Source organism: Procambarus clarkii, chromosome 84 (assembly GCF_040958095.1).
Source record: "Procambarus clarkii isolate CNS0578487 chromosome 84, FALCON_Pclarkii_2.0, whole genome shotgun sequence".
NCBI classification, from domain to species: domain Eukaryota; kingdom Metazoa; phylum Arthropoda; class Malacostraca; order Decapoda; family Cambaridae; genus Procambarus; species Procambarus clarkii.
Window position 1 is genome coordinate 15,361,063 of NC_091233.1, and position 24,436 is coordinate 15,385,498.

Below are 24,436 nucleotides of genomic sequence, written 5' to 3' on the forward strand. Positions count from 1 at the left end.
GAAGCGAATTTTGGTTGTGGGAGATTCCAAGGTGAGGTATTTAGACAGAACGTTTTGTGCCAGAGATAGGGGGAACAGATTAAGGGTTTGCTATCCGGGAGCTGAAATTGGTGATTTTGTTGAAAACATGAATGATATTATGACGGGAAATGGGAACAAACCCATTATTTGTATTAGTGCAAAGGGTAATGATGTTGGGCGAGTTAGGAGTGAGGAACTAATACAGAGATTTAGGACAGCCATTGAATTATTTAGGAGCAAGGGAGGAATCCCGATCATATGTGGCATTCTTCCAAGAAAGGGAGTGGGAAATGAATGGATGTCGAGGGCACTTGGTGTCAATTGCCGGCTGGAAAGATATTGCAAATCAAATGCAATATCTTACATAGACAACTGGGAACGCTTCTATGGAAGAAATGAAATGTATGCTCGTGATGGGGTGCATCTATCGAGGGCTGGGGTTGTTGCTGTTGCGAACTCGTTGGAACCAGTGGTTAGAGGTTTTTGTTTGGGTTTAAACTGTTAGTAGATAGTGGTATGGGAATTGATTTGGAGGAAGGAGGTAATAAAAGTATGTGTTCGTGGGAGAAAAGAATTGGCAAAATGATCAGGGAAAGAAAAGGGTCTCAAAATAACAATTCACTTAGGACATATTACACTAACAGTAGAAGTCTAAGAAATAAAATTAATGAATTAAATGCTCTTGTCTGCACAGAAAAAATAGATATTATTGCACTTACCGAAACGTGGATGAACGTAGAAAATAGAGAACTATTAGCTGAATATCAGATAAATGGATTTAAACTATGTCACACAGATAGATATATTAGACGAGGAGGGGGAGTAGCCATATATGTTAGGGACAATTTGAAATGTAGTCTCAAAGAGGGAATCAAAACTGAGCCACACACAGAAACTATTTGGATAGAATTAAACGAAAAAGCAAATAATATTATAATAGGAGTTATATATAGGCCACCAAATTTAGACAGAATGGAAGCAAAGCATCTATGTAATGAAATATCTAGAGCATCTAGATCTAACAGTATTTATGTCATGGGTGACTTTAATTTTAGTGGAATAAACTGGGTGAACAAAACAGGGAATAGTGAAGCAGAAAATTTTCTAGAATTAATTGACGATTGCTTTCTTACGCAACACATTAAGGAACCAACGCGGGAAAATAATATTTTAGATTTAGTGTTAACTAACAGGGAAACACAAATTAATGACGTCGAAATAGGGAGTGAGCTAGGGAACAGTGATCACAAAGTAATCAGATTTAGCATAGAATGGAATAGACCTGTAGGAGAAAATTCTGTTAAAGTGCCAGATTTTCGAAAAGCTGATTTTAATAGCCTAAAATTTTTTTGGGGTCAAATAGATTGGAAACTCTTGGGTATGGGGTGTGGGCCGGTCTTAGAGGGAGACATGAACCCAGCGATAGGTGACGTAAAAGGGGATTTCGATGTGGATTTAATATATAACTTATTTAAGAATATTCTAAACAAAGCACAGGAACGTAGTATACCATACAAATTGAATAGGTCGAATACTAATGACCCAAAGTGGATAATAAATAATTTAAAGAATCTTATAGGTAAAAAGAGAGCTTGGTACAAAAGGATTAAGAATGGGGAAGTCAGGTTAGAACAGGAATTCATACAACTGGTTAGAAATGTTAAAAAAGAGATTAGGAAAGCAAAAAGAAACTATGAAGTTCGCATAGCAGAGCAAGCAAAGTCAAATCCTAAAGGGTTTTTTCAGTTTTATCGAACTAAGACTAGGGAAAGGATAGGTTCATTAAAATCTGAGACAGGTCAAATAACGGATAATGACAAGGAGATGAGTAGTATTTTTTAATAATATTTTATATCTATATTTACTAAAGAAGGACTTAACAATATGCCTTCAGCCGAACAAGTCTATGTGAGTGGGGATGAGGACAGGTTGACTAGTTTAGCAGTTAAGAACATAAGAACAAAGGTAACTGCAGAAGGCCTATTGGCCCATACGAGGCAGCTCCTATTCTATAACCACCCAATCCCACTCATATACTTGTCCAACCCGTGCTTGAAACAATCGAGGGACCCCACCTCCACAATGTTACGCGGCAATTGGTTCCACAAATCAACAACCCTGTTACTTAACCAGTATTTACCCAAGTCTTTCCTAAATCTAAACTTATCCAATTTATATCCATTGTTTCGTGTTCTGTCCTGTGTTGATACTTTTAAAACCCTATTAATATCCCCCCGGTTATGTCCATTCATCCACTTGTAAACCTCTATCATGTCACCCCTAACTCTTCGCCTTTCCAGTGAATGCAACTTAAGCTTTGTTAATCTTTCTTCATATGAAAGATTTCTAATTTGGGGAATTAACTTAGTCATCCTACGCTGGACACGTTCAAGTGAATTTATATCCATTCTATAATATGGCGACCAAAACTGAACTGCATAATCTAAATGGGGCCTAACTAGAGCAAGATATAGCTTGAGAACCACACCAGGTGTCTTGTTACTAACGCTGCGATTAATAAATCCAAGTGTCCGATTTGCCTTATTACGAACATTTATGCATTGATCCTTTTGTTTTAAATTCTTACTAATCATAACTCCCAGATCCCTTTCGCAATCCGACTTCGCAATCACAACACCATCTAGCTCGTATCTTGTAACTCTATCATCATTACCTAACCTCAGAACTTTACATTTATCAGCATTAAACTGCATCTGCCAATCCTTTGACCATTTCAAAACCCTATCTAGATCAACTTGAAGTGATAGTGAGTCCTCCTCCGAATTAATTTCCCTACCGATTTTCGTATCATCGGCAAATTTGCAAATGTTGCTACTCAAACCTGAATCTAAATCATTTATATATATTATAAACAACAGAGGTCCCAGGACAGAGCCTTGAGGCACTCCACTTACAACATTTTCCCACTCTGACTTGATTCCATTTATACTAACTCTCTGTTTCCTTTGGTATAGCCATGCCCTAATCCAGCTTAATATAGCACCCCCAATACCATGAGACTCTATTTTTTTAATCAGTCTTTCATGTGGCACTGTATCAAAAGCTTTGCTAAAGTCAAGGTATACAACATCGCAATCCTTACCACTATCAACTGCCTCAACAATGCTAGAATAAAAAGATAACAAATTTGTTAAACATGAACGGCCATTTATAAAACCATGTTGCGACTCAATTATTAATTTATGTTTTTCAAGATGAAGACGAATTTTATTTGCTATTATAGATTCGAGTAACTTTCCCACAATAGACGTTAGGCTAATTGGTCGATAGTTAGACGCAAGTGATCTATCTCCTTTCTTAAAAACTGGTATCACATTAGCAACTTTCCAAAACTCTGGCACTCTGCCTGACTCTATTGATTTATTAAATATGGTTGACAGTGGGTCACAAAGCTCCTCTTTGCATTCTTTAAGCACCCTAGCAAACATTTCATCCGGCCCTGGGGATTTGTTTGGTTTGAGTTTTACTATTTGTTTAAGAACATCCTCCCTGGTAACTGTTAAACTCGTCAACCTGTCCTCGTCAGGTTGACGATGTGGATCCATTTCGATGTGGATTCAATATATAACTTATTTAAGAATATTCTAAACAAAGCACAGGAACGTAGTATACCATACAAATTGAATAGATCGAATACTAATGACCCAAAGTGGATAACAAAGAATTTGAAGAACCTTGTAGGTAAAAAGAGAGCTTGGTACAAAAGGATTAAAAATGGGGAGGTCACTTTAGAACAGGAATTCGCACAACTGGTTAGAAATGTTAAAAAAGAGATAAGGAAAGCAAAAAGAAACTATGAAGTTCGCATAGCAGGGCAAGCAAAGACAAATCCTAAAGGGTTTTTTCAGTTATATCGTACTAAGACTAGGGAAAGGATAGGTCCATTAAAAACTGATACAGGTCAAATAACAGATAGTGATGAAGAGATGAGTAGTATTTTTAATAAATATTTTGTATCTGTATTTACTAAAGAGGAACTTAACAATATGCCTTCAGCTGAACAAGTCTATGTGGGTGGGGACGAGGACAGGTTGACGAGTTTAGCAGTTACCAGGGAGGATGTTCTTAAACAAATAGTAAAACTCAAACCAAACAAATCCCCAGGGCCGGATGAAGTGTTTGCCAGGGTGCTTAAAGAATGCAAAGAGGAGCTTTGTGACCCACTGTCAACCATATTTAATAAATCAATAGAGTCAGGCAGAGTGCCAGAGTTTTGGAAAGTTGCTAATGTGATACCAGTTTTTAAGAAAGGAGATAGATCACTTGCGTCTAACTATCGACCAATTAGCCTAACGTCTATTGTGGGAAAGTTACTCGAATCTATAATAGCAAATAAAATTCGTCTTCATCTTGAAAAACATAAATTAATAATTGAGTCTCAACATGGTTTTATAAATGGCCGTTCATGTTTAACAAATTTGTTATCTTTTTATTCTAGCATTGTTGAGGCAGTTGATAGTGGTAAGGATTGCGATGTTGTATACCTTGACTTTAGCAAAGCTTTTGATACAGTGCCACATGAAAGACTGATTAAAAAGATAGAGTCTCATGGTATTGGGGGTGCTATATTAAGCTGGATTAGGGCATGGCTATACCAAAGGAAACAGAGAGTTAGTATTAATGGAATCAAGTCAGAGTGGGAAAATGTTGATAGTGGAGTGCCTCAAGGCTCTGTCCTGGGACCTCTGTTGTTTATAATATATATAAATGATTTAGATTCAGGTTTGAGTAGCAACATTTGCAAATTTGCCGATGATACGAAAATCGGTAGGGAAATTAATTCGGAGGAGGACTCACTATCACTTCAAGTTGATCTAGATAGGGTTTTGAAATGGTCAAAGGATTGGCAGATGCAGTTTAATGCTGATAAATGTAAAGTTCTGAGGTTAGGTAATGATGATAGAGTTACAAGATACGAGCTAGATGGTGTTGTGATTGCGAAGTCGGATTGCGAAAGGGATCTGGGAGTTATGATTAGTAAGAATTTAAAACAAAAGGATCAATGCATAAATGTTCGTAATAAGGCAAATCGGACACTTGGATTTATTAATCGCAGCGTTAGTAACAAGACACCTGGTGTGGTTCTCAAGCTATATCTTGCTCTAGTTAGGCCCCATTTAGATTATGCAGTTCAGTTTTGGTCGCCATATTATAGAATGGATATAAATTCACTTGAACGTGTCCAGCGTAGGATGACTAAGTTAATTCCCCAAATTAGAAATCTTTCATATGAAGAAAGATTAACAAAGCTTAAGTTGCATTCACTGGAAAGGCGAAGAGTTAGGGGCGACATGATAGAGGTTTACAAGTGGGTGAATGGACATAACAAGGGGGATATTAATAGGGTATTAAAAGTATCAACACAGGACAGAACACGAAACAATGGGTATAAATTGGATAAGTTTAGATTTAGGAAAGACTTGGGTAAATACTGGTTCAGTAACAGGGTTGTTGATTTGTGGAACCAATTGCCGCGTAACATTGTGGAGGTGGGGTCCCTCGATTGTTTCAAGCACGGGTTGGACAAGTATATGAGTGGGATTGGGTGGTTATAGAATAGGAGCTGCCTCGTATGGGCCAATAGGCCTTCTGCAGTTACCTTTGTTCTTATGTTCTTATGTTCTTAATTGGTCGATAGTTAGACGCAAGTGATCTATCTCCTTTCTTAAAAACTGGTATCACATTAGCAACTTTCCAAAACTCTGGCACTCTGCCTGACTCTATTGATTTATTAAATATGGTTGACAGTGGGTCACAAAGCTCCTCTTTGCATTCTTTAAGCACCTTAGCAAACACTTCATCCGGCCCTGGGGATTTGTTTGGTTTGAGTTTTACTATTTGTTTAAGAACATCCTCCCTGGTAACTGCTAAACTCGTCAACCTGTCCTCGTCCCCACCCACATAGACTTGTTCGGCTGAAGGCATATTGTTAAGTTCCTCTTTAGTAAATACAGATACAAAATATTTATTAAAAATACTACTCATCTCTTCATCACTATCTGTTATTTGACCTGTCTCAGTTTTTAATGGACCTATCCTTTCCCTAGTCTTAGTACGATATAACTGAAAAAACCCTTTAGGATTTGTCTTTGCTTGCCCTGCTATGCGAACTTCATAGTTTCTTTTTGCTTTCCTTATCTCTTTTTTAACATTTCTAACCAGTTGTACGAATTCCTGTTCTAAAGTGACCTCCCCATTTTTAATCCTTTTGTACCAAGCTCTCTTTTTACCTATAAGGTTCTTCAAATTCTTTGTTATCCACTTTGTGTCATTAGTATACGATCTATTCAATTTGTATGGTATACTACGTTCCTGTGCTTTGTTTAGAATATTCTTAAATAAGTTATATATTGAATCCACATCGAAATCCCCATTTAAGTCACCTATCGCTGGGTTCATGTCTCGCTCCAAGACCGGCCCACACCCCATACCCAAGCCTTTCCAATCAATTTGACCCAAAAAATTTCTTAGGCTATTAAAATCAGCTTTTCAAAAATCTGGCACTTTAACAGAATTTTCTCCTACTGGTCAACAACAACCACCACATCGACAAACTTCACCAGCCCTATTAGAGATATTTTCTGAAACACTAGCACGTGTCGGAAAGACGTTTTATAAAGAGGTCAAGTAACTACATATTCTCGTGTTTTCCAGGACCATTTGGTCACCACTTGGTCCGGGAGACATCTCCCGTCACGCAGGGTGCAGTTGCACCTCCACAGATCTCCAGTATCAGCTCTTGATACTGGTAATGGCTCAAAAGGGCCACCACTTACGGGCTATTCATGCCCGTGCCACCTTTTCGATGGTTTAATCGTCATCTTGGACACATTCATGGGAGACATCTCCCGTCACGCTGAGTGCACTTGCACCTCCACAGATCTCCAGTATCAGCTCTTGATACTGGTGATGGCTCGAAAGGGCCACCACTTACGAGCTATTCATGCGCGTGCCATCTTTTGGGTGGCTTCATCTTCATCTTCTTCATCTGTTTAAAACACGGGAGACCTCTCCCGTCACGCTGGGTGCAGTCGCACCTCCACAGATCTCCAGTATCAGCTCTTGATACTGGTAATGGCTCAAAAGGGCCACCACTTACGGGCTATTCATGCCCGTGCCACCTTTTCGATGGTCTATGTGGGTGGGGACGAGGACAGGTTGACGAGTTTAACAGTTACCAGGGAGGATGTTCTTAAACAAATAGTAAAACTCAAACCAAACAAATCCCCAGGGCCGGATGAAGTGTTTGCCAGGGTGCTTAAAGAATGCAAAGAGGAGCTTTGTGACCCACTGTCAACCATATTTAATAAATCAATAGTCAGGCAGAGTGTCAGAGTTTTGGAAAGTTGCTAATGTGATACCAGTTTTTAAGAAAGGAGATAGATCACTTGCGTCTAACTATCGACCAATTAGCCTAACGTCTATTGTGGGAAAGTTACTCGAATCTATAATAGCAAATAAAATTCGTCTTCATCTTGAAAAACATAAATTAATAATTGAGTCGCAACATGGTTTTATAAATGGCCGTTCATGTTTAACAAATTTGTTATCTTTTTATTCTAGCATTGTTGAGGCAGTTGATAGTGGTAAGGATTGCGATGTTGTATACCTTGACTTTAGCAAAGCTTTTGATACAGTGCCACATGAAAGACTGATTAAAAAGATAGAGTCTCATGGTATTGGGGGTGCTATATTAAGCTGGATTAGGGCATGGCTATACCAAAGGAAACAGAGAGTTAGTATAAATGGAATCAAGTCAGAGTGGGAAAATGTTGTAAGTGGAGTGCCTCAAGGCTCTGTCCTGGGACCTCTGTTGTTTATAATATATATAAATGATTTAGATTCAGGTTTGAGTAGCAACATTTGCAAATTTGCCGATGATACGAAAATCAGTAGGGAAATTAATTCGGAGGAGGACTCACTATCACTTCAAGTTGATCTAGATAGGGTTTTGAAATGGTCAAAGGATTGGCAGATGCAGTTTAATGCTGATAAATGTAAAGTTCTGAGGTTAGGTAATGATGATAGAGTTACAAGATACGAGCTAGATGGTGTTGTGATTGCGAAGTCGGATTGCGAAAGGGATCTGGGAGTTATGATTAGTAAGAATTTAAAACAAAAGGATCAATGCATAAATGTTCGTAATAAGGCAAATCGGACACTTGGATTTATTAATCGCAGCGTTAGTAACAAGACACCTGGTGTGGTTCTCAAGCTATATCTTGCTCTAGTTAGGCCCCATTTAGATTATGCAGTTCAGTTTTGGTCGCCATATTATAGAATGGATATAAATTCACTTGAACGTGTCCAGCGTAGGATGACTAAGTTAATTCCCCAAATTAGAAATCTTTCATATGAAGAAAGATTAACAAAGCTTAAGTTGCATTCACTGGAAAGGCGAAGAGTTAGGGGTGACATGATAGAGGTTTACAAGTGGATGAATGGACATAACCGGGGGGATATTAATAGGGTATTAAAAGTATCAACACAGGACAGAACACGAAACAATGGGTATAAATTGGATAAGTTTAGATTTAGGAAAGACTTGGGTAAATACTGGTTCAGTAACAGGGTTGTTGATTTGTGGAACCAATTGCCGCGTAACATTGTGGAGGTGGGGTCCCTCGATTGTTTCAAGCACGGGTTGGACAAGTATATGAGTGGGATTGGGTGGTTATAGAATAGGAGCTGCCTCGTATGGGCCAATAGGCCTTCTGCAGTTACCTTTGTTCTTATGTTCTTATGTTCTTATGTCTATTCCATTCTATGCTAAATCTGATTTCTTTGTGATCACTGCTCCCTAGCTCACTCCCTATTTCGATGTCATTAATTTGCGTTTCCCTGTTAGTTAACACTAAATCTAAAATATTATTTTCCCGTGTTGGTTCCTTAATGTGTTGCGTAAGAAAGCAATCGTCAATTAATTCTAGAAAATCTTCTGCTTCACTATTCCCTGTTTTGTTCAACCAGTTTATTCCGCTAAAATTAAAGTCACCCATGACATAAATACTGTTAGATCTAGATGCTCTAGATATTTCATCCCATAGATGCTTTGCTTCCATTCTGTCTAAATTTGGTGGCCTATATATTACTCCTATTATAATATTATTAGCTTTTTCGTTTAATTCAATCCAAATAGTTTCTGTGTGTGACTCTGTTTTGATTCCCTCTTTGAGACTACATTTCAAATTGTCCCTAACATATATGGCTACTCCACCTCCTCGTCTAATATATCTATCTGTGTGAAATAGTTTAAATCCATATATTTGATATTCAGCTAATAGTTCTCTATTTTCTACATTCATCCACGTTTCGGTAAGTGCAATAATATCTATTTTTTCTGTGCAGACAAGAGCATTTAATTCGTTAATTTTATTTCTTAGACTTCTACTGTTAGTGTAATATACCCTAAGTGAATTGTTATTTTGCGGACCTTCTCTTTCCCTGATCGTTTTGCCAATTCCTTTCTCCCACAAACACATACTTTTATTACCTCCTTCCTCCAAATCAATTCCCATACCTCTATCTACTAACAGTTTAAACCCAAACAAACACCTCTAACCACTTCTTCTAGCGAGTTCGCAACAGCAACAACCCCAGCTCTCGATAGATGCACCCCATCACGAGCATACATTTCATTTCTTCCATAGAAGTGTTCCCAGTTGTCTATGAAAGATATTGCATTTGATTTGCAATATCTTTCCAGCCGGCAATTGACACCAAGTGCCCTCGATATCCATTCATTTCCCACTCCCTTTCTTGGAAGAATGCCACATATGATCGGGATTCCTCCCTTGCTCCTAACTAACTCTATGGCTGTTTTATACCTCTGAATCAGTTCCTCACTCCTGACTCGACCAACATCATTTCCTCCCACGCTAATGCAAATAATGGGATTGTTCCCATTACCAGCCATAATATCATTCATGTTGTTTATAATATCACCAATGCCAGCTCCGGGATAGCAAACCCTTAACCTGTTCCCCCTATCTCTAGCACAAAACGTTCTATCCAAATACCTTATCTGGGAATCTCCCACAACTAATGTTTGCTTAGGTACTTCCTTTACTTTCTGAGGGGCCTGCGCTTCCTTTCTCTTCGTTGCTTTCCCTTGAGAACCACACCAGGTGTCTTGTTACTAACGCTGCGATTAATAAATCCAAGTGTCCGATTTGCCTTATTACGAACATTTATGCATTGATCCTTTTGTTTTAAATTCTTACTAATCATGACTCCCAGATCCCTTTCGCAATCCGACTTCGCAATCACAACACCATCTAGCTCGTATCTTGTAACTCTATCATCATTACCTAACCTCAGAACTTTACATTTATCAGCATTAAACTGCATCTGCCAATCCTTTGACCATTTCAAAACCCTATCTAGATCAACTTGAAGTGATAGTGAGTCCTCCTCCGAATTAATTTCCCTACCGATTTTCGTATCATCGGCAAATTTGCAAATGTTGCTACTCAAACCTGAATCTAAATCATTTATATATATTATAAACAACAGAGGTCCCAGGACAGAGCCTTGAGGCACTCCACTTACAACATTTTCCCACTCTGACTTGATTCCATTTATACTAACTCTCTGTTTCCTTTGGTATAGCCATGCCCTAATCCAGCTTAATATAGCACCCCCAATACCATGAGACTCTATCTTTTTAATCAGTCTTTCATGTGGCTCTGTATCAAAAGCTTTGCTAAAGTCAAGGTATACAACATCGCAATCCTTACCACTATCAACTGCCTCAACAATGCTAGAATAAAAAGATAACAAATTTGTTAAACATGAACGGCCATATATAAAACCATGTTGCGACTCAATTATTAATTTATGTTTTTCAAGATGAAGACGAATTTTATTTGCTATTATAGATTCGAGTAACTTTCCCACAATAGACGTTAGGCTAATTGGTCGATAGTTAGACGCAAGTGATCTATCTCCTTTCTTAAAAACTGGTATCACATTAGCAACTTTCCAAAACTCTGGCACTCTGCCTGACTCTATTGATTTATTAAATATGGTTGACAGTGGGTCATAAAGCTCCTCTTTGCATTCTTTAAGCACCCTGGCAAACACTTCATCCGGCCCTGGGGATTTGTTTGGTTTGAGTTTTACTATTTGTTTAAGAACATCCTCCCTGGTAACTGCTAAACTCGTCAACCTGTCCTCGTCCCCACCCACATAGACTTGTTCGGCTGAAGGCATATTGTTAAGTTCCTCTTTAGTAAATACAGATACAAAATATTTATTAAAAATACTACTCATCTCTTCATCACTATCTGTTATTTGACCTGTCTCAGTTTTTAATGGACCTATCCTTTCCCTAGTCTTGGTACGATATAACTGAAAAAACCCTTTAGGATTTGCCTTTGCTTGCCCTGCTATGCGAACTTCATAGTTTCTTTTTGCTTTCCTTATCTCTTTTTTAACATTTCTAACCAGTTGTACGAATTCCTGTTCTAAAGTGACCTCCCCATTTTTAATCCTTTTGTACCAAGCTCTCTTTTTACCTATAAGGTTCTTCAAATTCTTTGTTATCCACTTTGGGTCATTAGTATTCGATCTATTCAATTTGTATGGTATACTACGTTCCTGTGCTTTGTTTAGAATATTCTTAAATAAGTTATATATTGAATCCACATCGAAATCCCCATTTAAGTCACCTATCGCTGGGTTCATGTCTCGCTCCAAGACCGGCCCCCACCCAATACCCAAGACTTTCCAATCAATTTGACCCAATATAGACTACGTCTAGGTTACAGATGCAATTGGGAGATTGGTGAACCCCGACAAAGAGAGTGCATCTTCTGCCAAACTGTCACAAAAGCCATTACTTCACTATCTTCTGGAATGTGAAGCAACCAATGACCTTAGAAGAGCTTTAAGAGTTCCTGAATCATGCAGTGGCCACCCTGAAACCATCAACACAGCCACTCTCCTGGTCAACAAAGGTGTCCAGCAGCTAAACACCCTCATAAAGACTGTGAAGCAGTATCCTCCCCCGCGATAACAGCTTGATGGTTAAATGCAACCTCAGAAGACTGAGAGAAAAAAAAAGTACCACTTACGGGCTATTCATGCCCGTGCCACCTCTTGGGTGGCTTAATCTTTATCAATCAATCAATCAGTGGGATAATGTTGTTAGTGGAATACCTCAGGGCTCTGTCCTGGGACTCTGTTGTTTATAATATATATAAATGATTTACATTCAGGTTTAAGTAGCAACATTTGCCAATTTGCAATGATACGAAAATCGGTAGGGAAATTAATTCGGAGGAGGACTCACTATCACTTCAAGTTGATCTAGATAGGGTTTTGAAATGGTCAAATGATTGGCAAATGCAGTTTAATGCATATAAATGTAAAGTTCTGAGGCTAGGAAATGATGATAGAGTTACAAGATACGAGCTAGATGGTGTTGAGATTGCGAAGTCGGATTGCGAAATGGATCTGGGAGTTATGATTAGTAAGAATTTAAAACAAAAGGATCAATGCATGAATGTTCATAATAAGGCGAATAGGACACTTGGATTTATTAATCAAAGCGTTAGTAACAAGACACCTGGTGTGGTTCTTAAGCTATATCTTGCTCTGGTAAGGCTCCATTTAGATTATGCAGTTCAGTTTTGGTCGCCGTATTATAGAATGGATATAAATTCACTTGAACGTGTCCAACGTAGGATGACTAAGTTAAATCCCCAAATTAGAAATCTTTCATATGAAGAAAGATTAACAAAGCTTAAGTTGCATTCACTGGAAAGGCGAAGAGTTAGGGGTGACATGATAGAGGTTTACAAGTGGGTGAATGGACATAACAAAGGGGATATTAAGAGGGTATTAAAAGTATCAACACAAGACAGAACACGAAACAATGGGTATAAATTGGATAAGTTTAGATTTAGGAAAGACTTGGGTAAATACTGGTTCAGTAACAGGGTTGTTGATTTGTGGAACCAATTGCCACATAACATTGTGGAGGTGGGGTCCCTCGATTGTTTCAAGCATGGGTTGGACATGTATATGAGTGGGATTGGGTGGTTATAAATAGGAGCTGCCTCGTATGGGCCAATAGGCCTTCTGCAGTTGCCTTTGTTCTTATGTTCTTATGGGACTCGAACACTGGCCATCAAGGAGGCACTTATACAATGTATCCACTACACCATACTTCAGAGCCCTAAAAAGGTAGCAATTCTAAGGAATTTAACCAACAAGAACTCCAATCCTCTCCAGGCAATGAGATATTGATTGACCTCTAGTGTTCTTTCATCGATCCCTGATATTTGGTAGAACTCAGTGCCAAATACTTAAAGCACAGACTTGCTTATAACCACAAGTTTGATGTATATAACTTTTCAGACACTCTACCCACCATTTCACCCGAACACTGGCCATCATGGTGGCAGTTACACACTGTATCCACTACACCATAGTTCAAAGCCCTAAAAAGATAGGAATTCTAAGGTATTTAACCAACCAGAACTCCATTCCTTTCCAGGCAATGAGACAGTGAGGGACCTCTAGTGTTCTTTCATCGATCCTTGTTATGTGGGAGAAGTCATTGCCAAATACGTAAAGCAAAGACTTGCTTATAACCACAAGTTTGAAGTATAAAACTTTTTAGACACTCAACCCACCAGAGGACTCAAACACTGGCCATCAAGGTGGCAGTTACACACTGTATCCACTACACCGTGCTTCAGAGCCCGAGAAAGGTAGGAATTATAAGGTATTTTACCAACCAGAACTCCATTCCTCTCCATGCAATGAGATAGTGAGGGACCTCTAGTGTTCTTTCATCAAGCTCTGTTATGTTGGAGAACTCAGTACCAAATGCTTAATGCACAGACTTGCTTATAACCACACGTTTGAAGTATATACCTTTTTAGACACTCAACCCACCAGGGGACTCCCACACGGCATCAAGGTGGCAGTTACACACTGTATCCACTACACCATACTTCAGAGCCCAAAAAAGGTTGGTATTATAAGGTATTTCGCCAACTAGAACTCCATTCCTCTCCAGGGAGTGAGATAGTGAGGGACCTCTAGTGTTCTTTCAACAAGCCCTGTTTTATGGGAGAACTCAGTGCCAAATGCAAAATGCACAGACTTGCTTATAACCACAAGTTTGAAGTATATAACTTTTTAGACACTCAACCCACCAGAGGACTCAAACACTGGCCATCAAGGTGGCAGTTACACACTGTATCCACTACACCGTACTTCAGAGCCCTAAAATGGTAGGAATTCTAAGGAATTTCACCAACCAGAACTCCATTCCTCTCTAGGTAATGAGATGGTGAGGGACCATCTAGTGTTCTTTCATCGAGTCCTGTTATGTGGGAGAACTCATTGCTAAAAGCTTAATGCACAGATTTCCTTATAACCACAAGTTTGAAGTATATAACTTTTTAGGCACTCAACCCACCTAGGGACTCAAACACTGGCTATCAAGGTGGAAGTTACACACTATATCCACTACACCATACTTCAGAGCCCTAAAAAGGTGGAAATTCAAAGGTATTTAACCAACCAGAACTCTATTCCTTTCCAGGCAATGAGATAGTGAGGGACCTCTTGTGTTCTTTCTTCGAGCCCTGTTATGTGGGAGAACTCAGTGCCAAATGCTTAATGCACAGACTTGCTTATAACCACAAGTTTGAAGTATATAACTTTTTAGACACTCAACCCACCAGGGGACTAGAACACTCGCCATCAAGGTGGCAGTTACACACTGTATCCACTACACCATACTTCAGAGCCCAAAAAACGTAGTAATTATAGGGTATTAAACCAACCAGAACTCCCTTCCTCTCCAGGCAATGAGATAGTGAGGGACCTCTAGTGTTCTTTCATCAAGCCCTGTTTTGTGGGAGAACTCAGTACCAAATGCTTAATGCACAGACTTGCTTATAACCACAAGTTTGAAGTATATACCTTTTTAGACACTCAACCCACCAGGGGACTCCCACACGGCATCAAGGTGGCAGTTACACACTGTATCCACTACACCATACTTCAGAGCCCAAAAAATGTTGGTATTATAAGGTATTTCACCAACTAGAACTCCATTCCTCTCCAGGCAGTGAGATAGTGAGGGACCTCTAGTGTTCTTTCAACAAGCCCTGTTTTATGGGAGAACTCAGTGCTAAATGCACAGACTTGCTTATAACCACAAGTTTGAAGTATATAACTTTTTAGACACTCAACCCACCAGAGGACTCAAACACTGGCCATCAAGGTGGCAGTTACACACTGTATCCACTACACCGTACTTCAGAGCCCTAAAATGGTAGGAATTCTAAGGAATTTCACCAACCAGAACTCCATTCCTCTCTAGGTAATGAGATGGTGAGGGACCATCTAGTGTTCTTTCATCGAGTCCTGTTATCTGGGAGAACTCAGTGCTAAAGGCTTAATGCACGGACTTCCTTATAACCACAAGTTTGAAGTATATAACTTTTTAGGCACTCAACCCACCTAGGGACTCAAACACTGGCTATCAAGGTGGAAGTTACAAACTATATCCACTACACCATACTTCAGAGCCCTAAAAAGGTGGAAATTCAAAGGTATTTAACCAACCAGAACTCCATTCCTTTCCAGGCAATGAGATAGTCAGGGACCTCTTGTGTTCTTTCATCGAGCCCTGTTATGTGGGAGAACTCAGTGCCAAATGCTTAATGCAAAGACTTGCTTCTAACCACAAGTTTGAAGTATATAACTTTTTAGACACTCAACCCACCAGGGGACTAGAACACTCGCCATCAAGGTGGCAGTTACACACTGTATCCACTACACCATACTTCAGAGCCCAAAAAACGTAGGAATTATAGGGTATTTAACCAACCAGAACTCCCTTCCTCTCCAGGCAATGAGATGGTGAGGGACCTCTAGTGTTCTTTAATCAAGCCCTGTTTTGTGGGAGAACTCAGTACCAAATACTTAATGCACAGACTTGCTTATAACCACAAGTTTGAAGTATATAACTTTTTAGACACTCAACACATCAGGGGACTAGAACACTGACCATCAAGGTGACAGTTACACACTTTGTCCACTACATCATACTTCAGAGCCCTAAAAAGGTAGGAATTCTAAGGTATTTAAGCAACCAGAACTCCATTCCTCTCCAGGCAATGAGATCGTCAGGGACCTCGATTGGTCTTTCATCGAGCTGTGTTATGTGGGAGAACTCAGTGCCAAATGCTTAATGCACAGACTTGCTTATAACGCAAGTTTAAAGAATATAACTTTTTAGACACTTAACCCACCAGGGGACTCCCACACGTTATCAAGGTGGTAGTTACACACTGTATCCACTACATCATACTTCTGAGCCCTAAATATGTAGAAATTCTGAGGAATTTAACTAACCAGAAAAGAATTCCTCTCCAGGCAATGAGATAGTGAGGGACCTCGAGTGATCTTTCATCGAGCTCTGTTATGTGGGAGAACTCAGTGCCAAATACTTAATGCACAGACTTGCTTATAACCACAAGTTTGAGGTATATAACTTTTTAGATACTCAACCCACCAGGGGACTAGAACACTGGCCATCAAGGTGGCAGTTACACACTGTATCCACTGCACTATACTTTAGAGCCCTAAAACGGTAGGAATTCTAAGGCATTTAACCAACCAGAACTCCATTCATCTCCAGGCAATGAGATAGTGTGGGACCTCTAGTGTTCTTTCATCGAGCCATTATTTTGGGAGAACTCAATGCCAAATGCTTGATGCACAGACTTGCTTATAATTGCAAGTTTGAAGAATATAACTTTTTAAGACACTCAAGCCACCAGGGGACTCGAACATTCGCCATCAAGGTGGCAGTTCCACACTATATCCACTACACCATGTTTCAGAGCCCTAAAAAGGGTAGAAATTCTAAGGTATTTAACCAAACAGAACTCCATTCCTCTCTAGGCAATGAGGTAGTGAGGGACCTCTATTGTTCTTTCATCGAGCCCTGTTATTTGGGAGAACTCAGTGCCAAATGCTTAAAGCACAGACTTGCTTATAACCACATGTTTGAAGTATAAAACTTTTTAGACCCTCAACCCATCAGGAGACTTGAAACTCACCATCAAAGTGGCAGTTACACACTGTATCCACTACACCATACTTCAGAGCCCAAAAAACGTAGTAATTATAGGGTATTAAACCAACCAGAACTCCCTTCCTCTCCAGGCAATGAGATAGTGAGGGACCTCTAGTGTTCTTTCATCAAGCCCTGTTTTGTGGGAGAACTCAGTACCAAATGCTTAATGCACAGACTTGCTTATAACCACAAGTTTGAAGTATATACCTTTTTAGACACTCAACCCACCAGGGGACTCCCACACGGCATCAAGGTGGCAGTTACACACTGTATCCACTACACCATACTTCAGAGCCCAAAAAATGTTGGTATTATAAGGTATTTCACCAACTAGAACTCCATTCCTCTCCAGGCAGTGAGATTGTGAGGGACCTTTAGTGTTCTTTTATCGAGCCCAGTTATGTGGAAGAAATCAGTGTCAAATGCTTAATGCACACACTTGCTTATAACCACAAGTTTGAAGAATATAACTTTTTAGACACTTAAGCAACCAGGGGACTCGAACACTAGCTATCAAGGTGGCAGTTATACACTGTATCCACTACACCATACTTCAGAGCCCTTAAAAGGTAGGAATTCTAAGGTATTTAACCAACCAGAACTCCATTCCTCTCCAGGCAATGAGATAGTGAGGGACCTCTAGTGTTCTTTTATCGAGCCCAGTTATGTGGAAGAAATCAGTGCCAAATGCTTAATGCACAGACTTGCTTATAACCACAAGTTTGAAGTATACAACTTTTTAGACATTAAACCCACCAGGGGAATCCCACACGCAATCAAGGTGGCAGTTACACATTGTATCCACTACACCATACTTCAGAGCCCTAAAAAGGTAGGAATTCTAAGGTATTTAACCAACCAGAACTCCATTCCTCTCCAGGCAATGAGATCGTGAAGGACCTCGATTGGTCTTTCATCAAGCTGTGTTACGTGGGAGAACTCAGTGCCAAATACTTAATGCGCAGACTTGCTTATAACCACAAGTTTGAAGTATATAACTTTATAGACACTCAACCCACCAGGGGACTCGAACACTGGCAATCAAGGTGGACGTTACACACTGTATCCAATACACCATACTTCAGAGCCCTAAAAGGTAGGAATTCTAAGGTATTTAATCATCCAGAACTCCATTCCTTTCCATGCAATGAGATTGTGAGGGACCTCTAGTGTTCTTTCATCGAGCCCTGTTATGTGTGAGAACTCAGTGCCAAATTCTTAATGCACAGACTTGCTTATAACCACAAGTTTGAAGTATATAACTTTTTAGACACTCAACCCACCAGGGGACTCCCACACGGTATCAAGGTGGTAGTTACACACTGTATCCACTACACCATACTTCAGAGCCTAAAAAAGGTAGGAATTATAAGGTATTTAACCAAACAGAACTCCATTCCTCTCCAGGCAGTGAGATAGTGAGGGACCTCTAGTGTTCTTTCATCAAGCCCTGTTATGTGGGAGAACTCAGTGCCAAATGCTTAATGCACAGACATGCTTATAACCACAAGTTTGAAGTATATAACTTTTTAGACTCTCAACCCACCAGGGGACTAGAACACTGGCCATCAAGGTAACAGTTACACACTGTATCCACTACACCATACTTCAGAGCCCTAAAAAGGTAGGAATTCTAAGGTATTTAACCAACCAGAACTCCATTCCTCTCCAGGCAGTGAGATAGTGAGGGACCTCTAGTGTTCTTTCATCGAGCCCTGGTATGTGGGAGAACTAGGTGCCAAATGCTTAATGCACAGACTTGCTTATAACCACAAGTTTGAAGTATATAACTTTTTAGACATTAAACCCATCAGGAGACTCGAACACTCACCATCAAGGTGGGAGTTACACACTGTATCCACTACACCATACTTCTGAGCCCTAAATATGTAGAAATTCTAAGGAATTTAACTAACCAGAAAAGAATTCCTCTCCAGGCAATGAGATAGTGAGGGACCTCGAGTGTTCTTTCATCGAGCTCTGTTATGTGGGAGAACTCAGTGCCAAATACTTAATGCACAGACTTGCTTATAACCACAAGTTTGAGGTATATAACATTTTAGATACTCAACCCACCAGGGGACTAGAACACTGGCCATCAAGGTGGCAGTTACACACTGTATCCACTGCACTATACTTCAGAGCCCTAAAAAGGTTGGAATTCTAAGGTATTTACCCAACCAGAACTCCATTCATCTCCAGGCAATGAGATAGTAAGGGACCTCTAGTGTTCTTTCATCGAGCCATTATTTTGGGAGAACTCAGTGCCAAATGCTTGATGCACAGACTTGCTTATAATTGCAAGTTTGAAGAATATAACTTTTTAAGACACTCAAGCCACCAGGGGACTCGAACATTCGCCATCAAGGTGGCAGTTCCACACTATATCCACTACACCATGTTTCAGAGCCCTAAAAGGGTAGAAATTCTAAGGTATTTAACCAAACAGAACTCCATTCCTCTCTAGGCAATGAGGTAGTGAGGGACCACTAGTGTTCTTTCATCGAACCCTGTTATTTGGGAGAACTCAGTGCCAAATGCTTAAAGCACAGACTTGCTTATAACCACATGTTTGAAGTATAAAACTTGTTAGACCCTCAACCCATCAGGAGACTCGAAACTCACCATCAAGGTGGCAGTTACACACTGTATCCACTACACCATACTTCAGAGCCCTAAATATGTAGAAATTTTAAGGAATTTAACCAACCAGAACACCATTCCTCTCCAGGCAATGACATAGTGAGGGACCTCGAGTGTTCTTTCATCGAGCTCTGTTATGTAGGAGAACTCAGTGCCAAATACTTAATGCACAGACTTGCTTATAACCACAAGTTTGAAGTATATTACTTTTTAGACACTCAACCCACCAGGGGACTAGAACACTGGCCATCAAGGTGGCAGTTACACACTGTATCCACTACAGCATACTTCAGAGCCCTAAAAAGGTAGGAATTAAATACCCATTTAACCAACCAGAACTCCATTCCTCTCCAGGCAATGAGATAGTGAGGGACCTCTAGTGTTCTTTTATCGAGCCCAGTTATGTGGAAGAAATCAGTGCCAAATGCTTAATGCACACACTTGCTTATAACCACAAGTTTGAAGAATATAACTTTTTAGACACTTAAGCAACCAGGGGACTCGAACACTGGCTATCAAGGTGGCAGTTATACACTGTATCCACTACACCATACTTCAGAGCCCTTAAAAGGTAGGAATTCTAAGGTATTTAACCAACCAGAACTCCATTCCTCTCCAGGCAATGAGATAGTGAGGGACCTCTAGTGTTCTTTTATCGAGCCCAGTTATGTGGAAGAAATCAGTGCCAAATGCTTAATGCACAGACTTGCTTATAACCACAAGTTTGAAGTATACAACTTTTTAGACATTAAACCCACCAGGGGAATCCCACACGCAATCAAGGTGGCAGTTACACATTGTATCCACTACACCATACTTCAGAGCCCTAAAAAGGTAGGAATTCTAAGGTATTTAACCAACCAGAACTCCATTCCTCTCCAGGCAATGAGATCGTGAAGGACCTCGATTGGTCTTTCATCAAGCTGTGTTACATGGGAGAACTCAGTGCCAAATACTTAATGCGCAGACTTGCTTATATCCACAAGTTTGAAGTATATAACTTTATAGACACTCAACCCACCAGGGGACTCGAACACTGGCAATCAAGGTGGACGTTACACACTGTATCCACTACACCATACTTCAGAGCCATAAAAGGTAGGAATTCTAAGGTATTTAATCAACCAGAACTCCATTCCTTTCCATGCAATGAGATTGTGAGGGACCTCTAGTGTTCTTTCATCGAGCCCTGTTATGTGTGAGAACTCAGTGCCAAATTCTTAATGCACAGACTTGCTTATAACCACAAGTTTGAAGTATATAACTTTTTAGACATTCAACCCACCAGGGGACTCCCACACGGTATCAAGGTGGTAGTTACACATTGTATCCACTACACCATACTTCAGAGCCTAAAAAAGGTAGGAATTATAAGGTATTTAACCAAACAGAACTCCATTCCTCTCCAGGCAGTGAGATAGTGAGGGACCTCTAGTGTTCTTTCATCAAGCCCTGTTATGTGGGAGAACTCAGTGCCAAATGCTTAATGCACAGACATGCTTATAACCACAAGTTTGAAGTATATAACTTTTTAGACTCTCAACCCACCAGGGGACTAGAACACTGGCCATCAAGGTAACAGTTACACACTGTATCCACTACACCATACTTCAGAGCCCTAAAAAGGTAGGAATTCTAAGGTATTTAACCAACCAGAACTCCATTCCTCTCCAGGCAATGAGATAGTTCCTATCAACAATACCTTTCAGGACCCTTTCCTCCATTTTATGAGCTGTCGAGAAGAAGTTCCTTTAAAATAGTTTGATAGGGGGTACATGTGTTGTGTTAGTTGACTCTTCAGGGGTTGCATGGCGTTTTACCATTCTTCTTATGACGTCTTCAACAAAACCATTAGAGAAGCCATTGTTGACTAGGACCTGACTTACCCTACAGAGTTCCTCATCGACTTGCTTCCATCCTGAGCTGTGGTTGAGAGCACGATCGACGTAAGCATTGACGACACTCCTTTTTGTACCTGTGAGGGCAGTCACTATTGGCATTGAGGAACATTCCTATGTTTGTTTCCTTAATGTAGACTGCAGTGTGGAAACCTCCACCCCTTTCTGTGACTTTTACATCTAGAAAGGGCATCTTCCCATCCTTCTCCATGTCGTAAGTGAAACTCAACACAAAATTCCGCTCGAATGCCTCCTTCAGCTCCTGCAGACGTCTGATATCAGGTATCTGTGTAAAAATGTCGTCAACATACCTGCAGTATAAGGCAGGTTTAGAGTACATGTCAACTAAGACCTTCTGTTCAATGGTGCCCATGTAGAAGTTTGAAAACAGGACACCTAGGGGAGAACCCATGCCGACCCCAGCTACTAGCTGATAAATGTGCCTATCTGGGCTCAAGAAGGGTCCCATTTTAGTACAAGCTTGGAGTAGTTTCCTTAGAATGTTTTCTGGTATGTCAAGAGGAGTACAAGTCAGATCATGATTCACTCTGTCCGCTATCATCCCGATTGTTTCATCCACAGGTTCGTTGGTAAACAGTGATTCTTTGTCCAAGCGATGCTCTTATTCCTGTGGCCCGTGTTCCCCGCAGTAAGTCAACAAATTCCTTTGGAGACTTCAGGCTGAAAGCACAAGGTACATAAGGAGTCAGCAAGCCGTTAAGTCGCTTCGCCAGTCTGTACGTGGGTGTGGGTATCTGGCTGATGATTGGCCGAAGTGGGTTTCCAGGCTTGTGGGTCTTGACATTTCCATATGCATACTCAGGTTTGTATTCCCTGATAACGTTTGGCAGGTAGAGTCAGGATTTCTTGGCGTTCATAGTTTCAATCAATCTGTTTACCTTTGTTTTCAATTCGTCTGTAGTGTCCTTCGTTACCCTTTGGAATTAATTTGGTTAGAGAGTATGAGGTTCATTTTCGCCAGATATTAGTCTTTTTTAAGAATGACGTATATTGGCGACTTGTCACAGAAGGACCGTTCGGTAAAGGTATAAATTCCACGATAGGACAGCATACCATACAACAAGTAATCAATGTTGATGTTATGGCCGGCAGTGAATATTCGATTCACACAAAAATAATATTTTTAGTTCATTCTTGTCTACAAAAAACTGAGAATCTAAATGGCATGAATGTAAGAAGTCAACAACAATAAAGCTAAAGTTTCGAGCTCCCGAACAAAGATGGCACGTCATTCTCTCGGATTTAACTCGCAGCAAATATTCATTAGGAAAAGAAGTAGTTAGCACCCATTTGTGCAGTGAAGTTTTCTGGTTATGATTCACGTAAATTAAATACCGCTACCAGAATGCACACAAATATGTAACAAAAGCTGCATTTTCAAGACAATTCAACTGGAAACATTAACTTCAACAGACCGTTCAATAGGAATTATTCTTCCAATAAAAAGTCTAAAATTAATAAATACTATGCATAAATAATGCACCTGTCTTACCTGGAGTGTATGTACAGTCTAAGTACCCGAAGCAGGTATCAGGGATTGGTGGTGGTGTAGCAGGTGGTCTTTACTGCGTCTTCTGCGTCACAGGGAGATAAGAGACAGCTCTCTCAAGCTACACATGTTGTGTTCCCTTCTCCTCCACGCCCCTCATCATTCTTCCTCCACACCCACCTCCCACACTGATATGGAAGACAAAGATGAATGTGTGTACATCTGTGCTTTAACATAGGTGATAAAGATGGTGTGGGATTGTGGGATGTATCTGTACATTAGCATGGGAGATGAAGGTGATATTATTCAACAACCCTTGATGGACGAGCATGAACGTTTTATAGTCGGACTACACTCTTCTGAGCACTGCTGTAATAGGTGGACTAGATTCTTCTGAGCACTACTGTAATGGGGTGGACTAGACTCTTCTGAGCACTACTGTAATAGGTGGACTAGACAAAAAAAGAGCACTACTGTAATGGGTAGACTAGACTCTTCTGAGCACTACTGTAATGGGTAAACTAAACTCATCTGAGCACTACTGTAATGGGTAGAATAAACTCCTCTGAGCACTATTGTAATGGTTAGACTAAACTCTTCTGAGCATTACTGTAATAGGTAGAGGGTAGACTAAACTCTTCTGACCATTGTAATAGGTGGACTAGACTTAATCATTTATATTAAGATTGACTACAATCTTAATATGTGATTGACTACAATCCTTTACATCTCACACTGTATACAAAGAGCTAAAATCCCTTGAAACCGAGCAAAAAGAAACCATGCGTCTCATCCTTGGGGAGTCCAAAATCCACGAGAATAGTTAATATGAGAGCCGAGTTAAAATTAGCTAGCAAAAGTGAGAAAATTTTGTCCATTAGCACAGGTTTCGGTGTGAAAGCATTGAGTAGACATCGGCAATACATGAAATTTCAAGCTATGCTCTCTAGTATGCTACAATCACCTAAGGTCTATAGAAGAGGGAAATCTGATTATGCATTTTGGTTTTACAAGGGAGCCAGCTCTGTGGGGAAATCTGGCTCCAGAATAATACTGATAAAATGTATAATTTTAAGAATGAAAAATAATTATTAATTCTAAGATAGCTCGAAGGACCAGAATGAGTGATAAAATGAGAAAATCAGTGGCTTATAGATCTATGATTATATGTGAATCAAATCCATTAAGCAATGACTGTAAATTATATAATTCTAGAGTCAGCCTCCCATG

The 24,436-nt window shown here is 40.0% G+C and overlaps 1 protein-coding gene across 1 annotated transcript in view; it reads right to left on the reverse strand.

Moving 5' to 3' along the window:
* The window catches only part of LOC123748325 (macrophage mannose receptor 1-like), a 418,517-nt gene extending 395,166 nt beyond the window's left edge, over nucleotides 1–23,351 (reverse strand). The window contains exon 1 of the mRNA XM_069316575.1: nucleotides 23,210–23,351. The gene's annotated coding sequence lies outside the window, so the exon portion shown is untranslated. The remainder of the gene's footprint in view (nucleotides 1–23,209) is intronic.
* Between the last annotated feature and the right edge of the window lie 1,085 nt (nucleotides 23,352–24,436).